Consider the following 12,518-nt stretch of genomic DNA (forward strand, 5'->3'; position numbering starts at 1 on the left):
ATTTCAAATAGCAGACCCAGGAAAAAGAGTTGAGGATGTATTTGCAATTTTTCTCCCTCCTCACAACATCCCCGGTCCCCAGTGGAGAAAATATAGTCGAATACTGTGTTAAATTACTTCGAATTAATTCTTTTTTTTTCCTGTTCAGTGTGATTATGGGACTTACTCACAACATGATTTAGTTTTAGTTTGCCTTCAGTTTTAATGTACCTTCTTGCCATTCTTACTGATTTAATTTTACTGTTGACTATGTGGGATAGCCATGCTTCCAAAAGTCAAAATCATACAGAAAGATATGCTCAGAGAAATATCATTTCCACCTATTTCCTTCCACCTCTTGTATGTAACCAACTGCATTGTTTTCTTGTTTATCCTTCCTGGGTTTTATTTTGTAATGATAAGCAGATATATGTATATTTTCTCATTTTCTCTTCTCATGCAAAATATAAGCATACTGCATGTGTGTAATAAAAGAAATAGATCTCATCTTTGGGGTGCCTGGGTGGCTCAGTCAGTTAAGTGTCTGCCGTTTGCTCAGGTCATGATCCCGGGGTCCTGGAATCAAGCCCCAACTTGGGCTCCCTGCTCAGCGGGAGTCTGCTTCTCCCTCCCCCTGCTCTTGTGCTCTCACTTGCTCTCTCTCCCTCCTTCCCTCTCAAATAAATATATACAATCTTAAAAAAGAGAGAGGGCAGTCTGGGCAGCTCAACGGTTTAGCACCACCTTCAGCCCAGGGCCTGATCCTGGAGACCCGGGATCGAGTCCCACGTTGGGATCCCTGCATGGAGCCTGCTTCTCCCTCTGCCTGTGTCTCTGCCTCTCTCTCTCTCTCTCTCTCTCTCTCTCTCTCTCTCTCTCTCTCTGTGTCTCTCATGAATAAATAAAATCTTTAAAAAAAAATAGAGAATATATCTGGTCTTTGTTCCTGGCTCCTGGCACAGAGCTCCTGAAATCCTTGGAATTTCTTGAATGATGGGAGTGTCTTTAGTTACTCCTAATGAGATCCTTTTTGAGCACACTTGACTGTAGGCAAATGAAGTGACAGCGTGAGGCCCCTAGATACCCTTAGATTGGGGCTCATCTCCGGAAAGTCCAAACATTTAGAGGATTGGAACTTTCAGCATCTCCCACTGACTCTTGAACAAGACATTTAGATGTTGAAGGGTGTCACATCCCAGTTCTATGGGCTAGAAGCTCCTGTCTTCAGGATCCTGCTGGGCCCCAACCTATGTACCTTTTCATCTGGCTGCTAATCTGTATCCTTTTTTAAAAAAAAGGTTTTATTTATTTGTTTATTTTACTTTAGCGAGAGAGAGCAGGAGGAGGGGCAGAGGGAGAGAGAATCTTAAGCTGACTCTACACTTAGCACGGAGCCTAATGTGGGGCTCCATCGCATGACCTTAAGATCATGACCTGAGCTGAAACCAAAAGTTGGACGCTTAACTAACTGAGCCACCCAGGCACCCCCATCTGTATTATTTTTTTTTTAATTTTTATTTATTTATGATAGTCACACAGAGAGAGAGAGAGAGACAGAGACATAGGCAAAGGGAGAAGCAGGCTCCATGCACCGGGAGCCCGACGTGGGATTCGATCCCTGGTTTCCAGGATCACGCCCTGGGCCAAAGGCAGGCGCTAAACCGCTGCGCCACCCAGGGATCCCTGTATTCTTTATAATATGTTATAATAAACTGATTTCTTTGAGTTCTGTGAGCCACTCTAGTGAATAAATGAAATCTAAACAGGAGTTTATGGGAACCTCCAATTTATGGCCCTTCAGAAGCACATGTAACAACCTGGATTTACAATTGATGTCTGAAGTGGGGAGATCTTATGGGACTAAGTCCTTAACCTGTGGGGTCTGGTGCTCTCTCTAAGCAGATCATGTAAAAATTGAGTTAAATTATAGGCTGCCTAGGCAGCATCACAAAATTGCTTGATGTGGGAAAATCTACCACATATATGGAGTACAGATGTATTCAGAGTATTGTGTGTAATGTAGAGGAAAACAGTTTTTCCTTCACAATATGCTTTTCTGCAATTAAATTTCTTCAGTTATCTTCTGGAAATCATTGCATCTCAGCTCACAGAAGTCTTCCTTGTTCTATTTACTCCATGAGCTCTTGTCTATGCCAGAGTTTATTCACCCAATCTCCTCTGCTTGGACATTTAGGAAATTTCCAGCATTTTGCAATTAAACATAATATTGCAGTGAATAACCTATGTATTTGTATTATTGACAGTATATCTTCAGGGTAAATTCTTAGAAATGGGATTTCTGGGTCAAACCAAGGGTGCATTCCTTTTCTATGGCTGTGTAACAAGTTACCACAAAGTTAGCAGCTTAAAACAACGCCCACCCATTAGCTCACAGTTTTGTAGGACAGAAGTCCAGGCATGCTTGACTGGGCTCTCTGCTCAAAATATAACAAGGCATAAATCAAGATGTTGACTGGGCTCTTATCTGTACGCTCTAGAAAGAATTCATTTCTAAGAAAATTCAGGGGGAGAATTCAGTTCCTGGGACTGAGGTCCCTGTTTTCCTGTGGGTGTTTGGCTTCCACAAACCACCCTCATTCTTTGCCACGTGGCTCCTCCATCTTCAAACCAACAACAGTGTGTTGAATCATTCTTGCCTGGAATCTCTCCAACTTCTGTCAAAGGTAAACAAAGCTGGACATTAGTCAAAGTGGTTAGGGACAGATGAAAATCAGTAACAACTATTGCAATAGGGGAAAGAGTCTAATGTGAATAAAACTCAACTGAGCTTTCTCAGGCAGGGCTGAGAGGGCTAGGGTTATCCGAGGGATGTGGCCTTGAGTTGTTGGAAACTAGGTTAGTGTTTGTTCAAGTCTTTATTTATTTATTTATTTATTCATTCATTCATTCATTCATTCATTCATGAGAGACACAGAGAGAAGGCTGAAACATAGGCAGAGGGAGAAGCAGGCTTCATGCAGGGAGCCCGATGTGGGACTTGATCCGGGACTCCAGGATCTTTGGCCCTGAGCCAAAGGCAGATGCTCAACCACTGAGCCACCCAGGTATCCCTGTTCAAGTCTTTATAGTCCAACATGGACTTCTCCTTGTGGAGAAGAGGGCACAGAGGAGCATGGCCAGAGTTTGGTCAAAAAAGGGAACCTTTGTCACTACTTCTTCTGCTAAAGAAACTCTGCTTTTAGCGCGCTTGTATGATCAGATTAGGTCCACTTGGGTAACGTCCCTTTCACCATATAGTATAACACAATCATGGGAGTTACACCAGCCCTTTTTCCAGCAATTTTCCTGGCCAGCCCCAACCCGGATCACACCTGAACCAGTATAAGAGGTCTGAACTGTCTGGGGCTTTGAGCCATGCTAAGGTGAACCCAGGCTCTGGTTACCAGGAGCAAAGAAGAGCCTTAGAATCCCAACAGGAACTTTCAGCACTCACAGAGTAGAAACAATAATGGTGTCTATAAACAGTGTCTTAGAGAGTGAGGGTCAGGCCTCGCTCATGAGTTACCTTGAGTCAAGGACCATTCTGTGTGGCTGAATCCCACCTGTACTTTTGTGCAAGAACACACACACACACACACACACACACACACACACACACAGAACATACACACACTTCACGTGCCCTTTAATGCTCACTGTGGTTTCAACATCCTTTGAATGACTTGGCCCTTGGTCTTGGAAGCCATTCCAGTGTAAGTGGCTGCTAGGAGCACAAGCAGTCAGTCAGATGAATCCATGCTCTGCCATTTACTGGTCGCAGGACCTTGAAATTACTTAGCTTCTTTGTGCCTTAATTTCTTCACGTAAGATAGTTGGGGGGAGGGCAGCCCCGGTGGCGCAGCGGTTTAGCACCACCTGCAGCCCGGGGTGTGATCCTGGAGACCCTGGATCGAGTCCCACATCAGGCTCTCTGTATGATGCCTGCTTCTCCCTCTGCCTGTGTCTCTGCCTCTCTCGCGCTCTCTCTGAATAAATAAATCTTAAAAAAAAAAAAAAAAAAAGATAGTTGGAGGGATCAAATAAAATCACATTCATAGAGTGAGGATGTAGTCTTGGCACACAGCAAGTGTCCAGCAAATGTTAGCCCTCTGAGTTTCTCACTCTGTCCAGCTTCATTTCTGGCTCTATACCCCCAATTCTCCTTGGCTTTCCTGTGGTCCTTAGTGTTAGCCTCTGGATTCTCTCAGCACAATGTCTCTTGGTTCCCAAATGTCCTATCCTGGAGTTTGGGTGCTGCTAAGGGTGGAGGCCTAAAGGGAAAGGTGCATACCACACATCTTCAAGATGCCCAAACAAGATGCAACCTTTGATCCCTCGGGCGCCTTGCATGCCACTGTCTCTCTGCTTAACTCCGTTCCAAGTCTTGAGAAAAGGCATCTCTTCCATTCATCTATTGTTATAAAACACAGTACCTTGAAACTTGGTGGCTTAAATAACCATTTTATTTTGATCATGATTTGTGAGTCAGGAGAGGGCTCAGTTGGGTGGTTCATCTCTGATCCATGCTGGTGCAGTTGGGGCTGGAGGATTTACTTCCAAATTTTATTATTTCCAAAAGAATACTGTTCACTGCCATACTGAGCACCTCTACGTGCTGCTCTCATCCTCCAGATGCTTGGGCTTCTCACAGGATGGCTGTTGAGGACAGTCAGACTTCTCACACAGAAGCTGGCTCCTCCAGAGAAAACATTCCAAGAGGTGGACGCTGTAAGACTTCTTAGGAACTTAGGAACGAAGTTCAAGAATATCATTTCTGCTGCATTCTTTTGGCCATACGAGTCTCCAACATCAGATTCCTGGGATTCTACCTCTCAATGGGAGGAGTAGCAAAGAATGTGTGCAGTTCTGACCTACCACAACATGTGATGAGTGGAAGCTAAAACCCACCTGGAGCCCTGCCACATAGGTGCCTGGGAAATGTAGTTTTAGGATTTCTAGTCTCTGCAGCTGAGGAGAATGCAACACAGGAAAGAGGAGAAGACTGCCACTCTGCTGTATCCATGACAGTCCCTCGGCCTTCAGGGGTGTCTTGGTGATCAGATTCTGCAACCAGCTTCCCTCTACCCTGGATGCCAGCATCCTTGAATCCAGATGGGAATTGGAAGTGCGTAGGCACCCAGCCTAGCTTGTCCTTTCCATCAAAACTTAAATTTTTTTTACTGAAACTCACAGCAAAAATTATAACTTTTATTAGTTTGTGGACAGATATATGTAACTGCAATAAAAGTTTCATGAAACAATCCTTATCTTTACTATGTGCAATGTTCTCTTATAATTTTCTATTGTATTCTGTTTTTATACAAAAGACTAGTTGTGCCTCCACTAAATTAATTTCATGCCTCACTAATGGGTTACCATCTACAGTTTGAAAAGCACTGCTGAAGCTACGTTTTACATAGGGAATCAGAAACTAAGAAGGAAAAAGTGGATCAATAGGGAAAAAAATATAAGAACAAAAATAGAAAACATTTTCTCAAAGGGAATTTACTTAGCTGAACGGAAATGTAGTCAAGGGCAGCCCTGGTGGCCCAGCGGTTTAGCGCCACCTTCGGCCCGGGATGTGATCCTGGGGTCCCGGGATCCAGTCCTACATCAGGCTCCTGCATGGAGCCTGCTTCTCCCTCTGCCTGTGTCTCTGCCTCTCTCTTTCTCTCTGTGTCAGTCGTGAATAAATAAATAAAATCTTAAAAAAAAAAAAAAAGAAATGTAGTCAAGTATATCATTGTTTCACAATTCTCCATTGCCTTCCCTATAAGGTAATTATACGTACTCCCCTGGTTAAGACTTCCATTGAGAGGCTTGACTGGGAACTGCCTTGGGCCTTTGGCCTTTGGCCTGGGAGCAGGCTCGTCATCATGTCTGAGCAGAAATCTTAAATGCAATTGCGTAGTTTGGCTTGGTCTCTAGCAATTCTGCCCTCTGCTATGAGAACAGTACGTTCCAGATAGGTCTGTTCCTTCAGCCTGGGTGCCAGAGTAAGAAAATACACAGGGCCAAAGTGCAGCCTATTTTCAGCCCTCACATAAAATGAGAAACAAATATTTATTATAAACCACTGAAATTTGGGGTTGTTTGTTACTGCAGCAAAAGCTGACTAATCTAAGAAGCAATTTAGTGAAAAACAAACAAACAAACAAAAAACTCAAAGCACTCTTTTGAACATTTAAACAGTATGGACGTATAGAAAGTAAGACAAAGTTCCCTTTCACCAAGTCTGAGAAGGAAATTTTTGAAATGGCTATTTTCTAATTTTTTTTTTCTATTTTCTAATTTTAATGAGCTAAAATTAGTATATAATTTTCCACAAATAAAGTTTTTTTTTTTTAATTTTTATTTATTTATGATAGGCACACAGTGAGAGAGAGAGAGAGGCAGAGACATAGGCAGAGGGAGAAGCAGGCTCCATGCACTGGGAGCCTGACGTGGGATTCGATCCCGGGTCTCCAGGATCGCGCCCTGGGCCAAAGGCAGGCGCCAAACCGCTGCGCCACCCAGGGATCCCCACAAATAAAGTTTTATTGAAACATAGCCAGACCTATTTTGTTTATGACGGCTTTCACACTAAAACAGTGGAGTTGAGTATGACGACAGAAACTAATGCCTAATGTACTATCTGGTTCTTCACAGAAAAAAATTACTGACCCTTGGTCTGGGTCTACCAAATATTACCATTTTGTTTTTATTTCTCTTTCCCCCCTGCCCCCACCTCCTTTATTTCTCTTTTATCTATAATTTTTTTTTAATCATTTAAAACAGGGGATCCGGGATCCCTGGGTGGCGCAGCGGTTTGGCGCCTGCCTTTGGCCCAGGGCGTGATCCTGGAGACCCCGGATCGAGTCCCACGTCGGGCTCCCGGTGCATGGAGCCTGCTTCTCCCTCTGCCTATGTCTCTGCCTCTCTCTCTCTGTGTGTGACTATCATAAATAAAAATAAAACAAACAAAAAAAATAAAAATAAAACAGGGGATCCCTGGCTGGCTCAGCAGTTTAGCACCTGCCTTCGGCCCAGCGAGTGATCCTGGAGACCCAGGATCAAGTCCCACATCAGGATCCCTGCAGGGAGCCTGCTTCTCCCTCTGCCTGTGTCTCTGCCTCTCTCTCTGTCTCTCTTGAATAAATAAAATCTTAAAAAAAAAATCATTAAAACTATAGGTCTCATGACACTTTGTCTCTTAATATTTCAGCGTGTGTCCTGAGAACAAATTCACTCTTCTCCATAAATCACATTATAATTATCACACCCAGAGTATTTAACATTAATACAATACTATTAACTAATAATCAAATTTCCCCCAAATTGGCCTGAAAATATCTTTCATAGCCTTTCCACCCTCAGTTTAGTATGTGATTAAAGATGCATTTAGTTTTCATGTCTTTTCAGTTGCTTTCGATCTAGGACAATTCCCAGTCTTTTTCAGCACTCATGAAACACATTTTTGAAGAGTCCAGGACAGCTGTTCAGCAGATTGTCTCTCAGTTTGGATTTATCTGTATTTCTTTGTTGCTCAGTATTAGATTCAGGTTAATCATTTTCATTTTTGGCAGAAATTCTACATAGGTGACGTGTTCTTATCAGGAAGCTCATGATGTTACTTGGCCCAATTATTTGTGTTGCTAAGTTTTGTCCCTTTTTATGTGGATTCTGCTAGATTTCTCTGCTGTAAAGTTCATTTAAAAAAAAATAAAATAAAATAAAGGTCATTCTTCCCTTTTGTAACTAATAAGTGATCTGTGGGGAAATTCTTTGAGAATAAGCAATTCCCCAACAACCTTTTGCCCTGTGGCTTTAGGATCCATTGATGATTCTTTCCTGAATAAATTGTTGTCATGGAGAATGTAAATGGATATCAATATTTTTTTAAATAGTCTCCAAGTGATTTTAAAGCACAGCCAGCATTAGGAAACACTAGACCAGGGCTTCTCAATCTGTGTTTATAAATCCTGTGGGCATATTGTTAAAAGGCAAATCAGGGGCGCCTGAGTGGCTCAGTTGGTTAAGCACCCGACTCTTGATTTTGGCCCAGGTCCTGATTTCAGGGTGGTGAGATCGAGCCCATCAGGCTCCATGGAGCCAGCTTACGATTTTCCCTCTCCCGTTGCCCCTGCACCACCCCCCACCAACCTCAGGTGCACACGCGCGCTCTCTCTCTCTATCTCTTTCCAAAAAATAAAAAGGGCAAATAAGATTCAACAGGACTGGGGTGGAGTGAATTTAAGCATTTCAACAAGTTCTCAGGGACTGGTGCTGCTGGTCCACATGGACCAGACTTTACACACTTTAGAATATCAAGGATCCATCTGAACTGTAGACAGCACCTACAATTCATACCGGATACAATACCTTTCTTCCCCAATTTAGTTTTGCCTACTGTTAGTCAAGATTCTCAGTTATAAAAAAAATAAAAAATAAAAAAAATAAAAATATTCTCAGTTATAACATCAAAACATGCTTCAGCTCTGATAAGGCACTGGGGTACTCCAAGAACCAATTAGGAGCTTGGAGATGAGCTCCCAGAAATAAGTGCCTAAGACGGTTTCAGAACTGACCTAATGAAGGAACCAGTCTTCCCACTGCCAGGCACTGAGCCCATCTGCACTCATGCTAGGGATGCAAACCAACTACGCCCACAACTGCCACCAGCACCAATGCCACATATGTGCCTGGAACTCAACTGCACACCTATTGCCAGCCCCCAAAACTGAAGGTCTGTTGTCATCCTTACCAGCACCCCATACAGAAAATTTTCAGCCTCTAGGAACGAAAAATAAAGGCAAATTAGCACAGATACAATTTTTAAAAACCTATTGATAGCAAATATTTATATATATTTATAATATATATATTTATTTAATACATATAATGTAGAAATATATTAGTATATTTATAATACATATATATACAATATATAATCTCAGCTCCACCCTAGTCCTGCCAAATCTGATTTGTCTTTTAACAATATGCCCAGGCGATTTGTAAACACAGATTGAGAAGCACTGGTTTAGTGATTCCCAACCCTGGTTGTACTATAAAATCACCCAGGACTATTTAAAAAAATATTGATGTCCATTTACATTCTCCATGACAACAATTGATTTATATGTAATACATACTTACATATAAATATACAATATATATGATCTATCCATCTATTTTAACAAGAATATCCAGTCTTTTTTTATTTAAAGATTTTATTTATTTATTTATTCATGAGAGACACAGAGAGAGAGGCAGAGACACAGGCAGAGGGAGAAGGGTCTCCTTCCTTCTCCCACTGCCCTTCCCCCCCACTCTCTCTCTCTCTCTCTCAAATAAATATTTAATACTAAAAAACAAAAGTAAAAGTATCATTTGAAGTTCTGGGATATCAATTCGTTCTGCAAGTTGGTAAAGGAAAAAAAGAATTAAGCATTTATCCTGACTTTCCTTATCAACTCTATTTTAGGATACTCAAATAGTTGATGAAAGAAAGTTCTTTTTACAGCAAAAGGAATTATAGGATTAGAAAATCTGTATTTTTTATTTAAAGATTTTATTTATTTATTCATGAGAGACACAGAGAGAGACAGAGACACACAGGCATAGGGAGAAGCAGGCTCCATGCAGGGAGCCCCTCGCGGGACTCAACCCTGGGTCTCCAGGATCATGCCCCAGGCTGAAGGCAGGAGCTAAACCGCTGAGCCACCCAGGGATCCCCAGAAAATCTGTATTTACAATCCCTCATGAGGTAATACATTTAAGCAGTGGCTATTGGTGGCTGTGGAAAACATTTGGTGAAATGATGAGGCTGACAGCTTCGGGACAATCTTAAGATCACACAAAAGGCCAACCGGATGTTCTGGAGGCTTTTGATGTGATGTATTAGAAAGCATACTATTCCCAATGAAGTATTCATGCAAAAAATGTTTTAATCTAATCAAATGTCTGGAATAACAGAAAATATAAAGGTTAGAGAAATGTGTTAAATGTTATCATAAGGGTGCAATCAACCAAATCCAGTTTATGGAGAATTTACAAGAGTGATAAGACATATATCAACCAAGACCTTCTTATCCTTCAAATCAATATAATTTCAGAAAATGAGGGAAAATTAACATGGATTTATTGTTGGAAGATTTTAATGTCTGTTGTTCGTGCTGTTAAGTGTGATGATGAAATTGTGCTTATGTATTGTTTTTTTTTTTAATTCTTATCAGTTAGAAATACATACTAAAAATGCTTATGTAAAAGGAGAGATTAAAATACCTCAGGAAAAAAACGTGGGGATGAGGAATATATACATGAAAGAAAAATGGCAAATATTAGTAATTATTAAAGCTGAATTCTGGCCCATTAAATGCATTATACTCTTCAGTATTTTGTTTAAATTTCCACAGTAAGGAGGTAAATAAAATAAAAGATCTTTCACCTTGACTCTGTAATTCTGTAATTCCAGAGGGTCCATGCTGAGAAAATCTAATAATCTAATTTAGGAAAAACCTTTATGCATAAGAATATCAATCCCATGAGCATTACGATTGCCGAAATTACGGCAACCTAAATGTCAAACAATAGGCAACAATTTTGTAAACTAGATCTGTCCCTCAAGGGACTATTATGTGATCATTAAAAACAGATGTTCATGAAGAGTTGTAATCATATGACAAAGTGCTTGTGTTGAAATATCCAGTGCAGGATACCTGCGTGGCTCAGTGGTTGAGTGTCTGCCTTCGGCTCAGGGCATGATACCAGGGTCCCAGGATCGAGTCCCACATCAGGCTCCCCATAGGGAGCCTGCCTATGTCTCTGACTCTCTCTATGTCTCTCATGAATAAATAAATAAAATCTTAAAAAAAAAAAAAAAAAGAAATATCAAGTGCAAAAAAAATAGGTCACAGGATTTTAGGTAAATTAGTATACCAGTCATCTTTTGCCATGTGACAAACAACTCCAAATTTAGTTGCTTAATTCACTTAAGCGTTTATTATTTCCCTTGTTTTGTGTGTCTAGGTGTTTTGCAGCTGGATCTGAATAGTCTGGGACAGCCTTATTCTCATATCTGGTGGCTGGCAGGCTGATGGTCTAAGAGGGCTTCATCCAGGACAGTTAGTTCATCTCTGTTCCATGTGATCTCTCATCCTCCAACAGGCTACCCTGGGCTTCTTCTCATAGTGTTTAGGTGGACTCAAAGAGCAGCAAGAGAACAAGCCTCAAGGTGTGAGCACTCTGCTTTGCCTCATGTTTGCTAATGTCCTGTTGGCCAAAGCAAGTCAGGATGACCAAGCCCAGAGTCGCATGGGTATGTGTGTGGGGGGGAGGGGGGCAGCATTAGACAACAGCTTGCATACAGGGAGGCTGGAGGTCTACCGCAAATATGTTCTATTCTGTGATTTTTTAAAACTGTGCACTAATAAGCCTAAAAGGAACTATTAAAATGTTAACAATGATCATTTCTGAGAGGTATTTTTCTTTCCATTTTAATATTTTGCAGTGTGTTCTAAAGTGTTTGTAATAGTATTTTTTTTTTGTCATTGGAAAAAATTAAGTTGGAAGAAAGTAAGAAAAAGAAAGAAAGAAAGAAAGAAAGAAAGAAAGAAAGAAAGAAAGAAAGAAAGAAGGAAGGAAGGAAGGAAGGAAGGAAGGAAGGAAGGAAGGAAGGAAGGAAAGGAAGGAAGAGGGTAGAGGGAAGAATTGAGGGAAGGAAGGAGGAAAGAACTCCTGAAACTGACTTACAGCTGGAAAGCTGGTTGCTTTCCAGGGACTGAATTTTCCAGAAGAGTAAGCTGGGACATGCAATAAAATCTGAGTTGTGTCCATACACAAAGATAAACTCAAAATGGATGAGAGATCTAAATGTGAGACAATAATCCATCAAAATCTTAGAGGAGAACACAGGCAACACCCTTTTTGAACTTGGCCACACCAATTTCTTGCAAGATACATCTATGAAGGCAAGGGAAACAAAAGTAATGAACTATTGGGACTTACTCAAGATAAAAAGCTTCTGCACAGCAAAGGATACAGTCAACAAAACTAAAAGACAACCTACAGAATGGGAGAAGATATTTGCAAATGACCTATCAGATAAAGGGCTAGTATCTAAGATCTATAAAAAACTTATCAAACTCAACAGCAAAACAAAAACAAACAAACAAAAACCTCAACAGCAAAGAAATAAACAATCCAATCGTGAAATGGGCAGAAGATATGAACAGAAATTTTACAGAGGAAGACATAGACATGGCCAACAAACACATGAGAAAATGTTCTGCATCATTGGCCATCAGGGAAATACAAATCAAAACCACAATGAGGGGATCCCTGGGTGGCGCAGTGGTTTGGCGCTTGCCTTTGGCCCAGGGCGCGATCTTGGAGACCCGGGATCGAATCCCACATCGGGCTCCCGGTGCATGGAGCCTGCTTCTCCCTCTGCCTGTGTCTCTGCCTCTCTCTCTCTCTCTCTCTCTCTCTCTCTGTGACTATCATAAATAAATAAACATTTTTAAAAATTAAAAAAAAAAACCACAATGAGATACCACCTC

At 41.2% G+C, this 12,518-nt stretch overlaps 1 protein-coding gene across 3 annotated transcripts in view; it reads left to right on the forward strand.

Moving 5' to 3' along the window:
- The window catches only part of CRCP (CGRP receptor component), a 70,251-nt gene extending 59,096 nt beyond the window's left edge, over positions 1–11,155 (forward strand). For 2 of the 3 annotated variants that reach the window (XM_072752761.1, XM_072752763.1), the window contains one exon: positions 4,612–5,240. The gene's annotated coding sequence lies outside the window, so the exon portion shown is untranslated. Of the gene's footprint in view, positions 1–4,611; positions 5,241–10,986 lie in introns of those variants that run through there. The other variant, XM_072752762.1, reaches the window with a different exon arrangement.
- The last annotated feature ends 1,363 nt before the right edge of the window (positions 11,156–12,518 follow it).

Source organism: Vulpes vulpes, chromosome 3 (genome assembly GCF_048418805.1).
Source record: "Vulpes vulpes isolate BD-2025 chromosome 3, VulVul3, whole genome shotgun sequence".
Classification (NCBI taxonomy): domain Eukaryota; kingdom Metazoa; phylum Chordata; class Mammalia; order Carnivora; family Canidae; genus Vulpes; species Vulpes vulpes.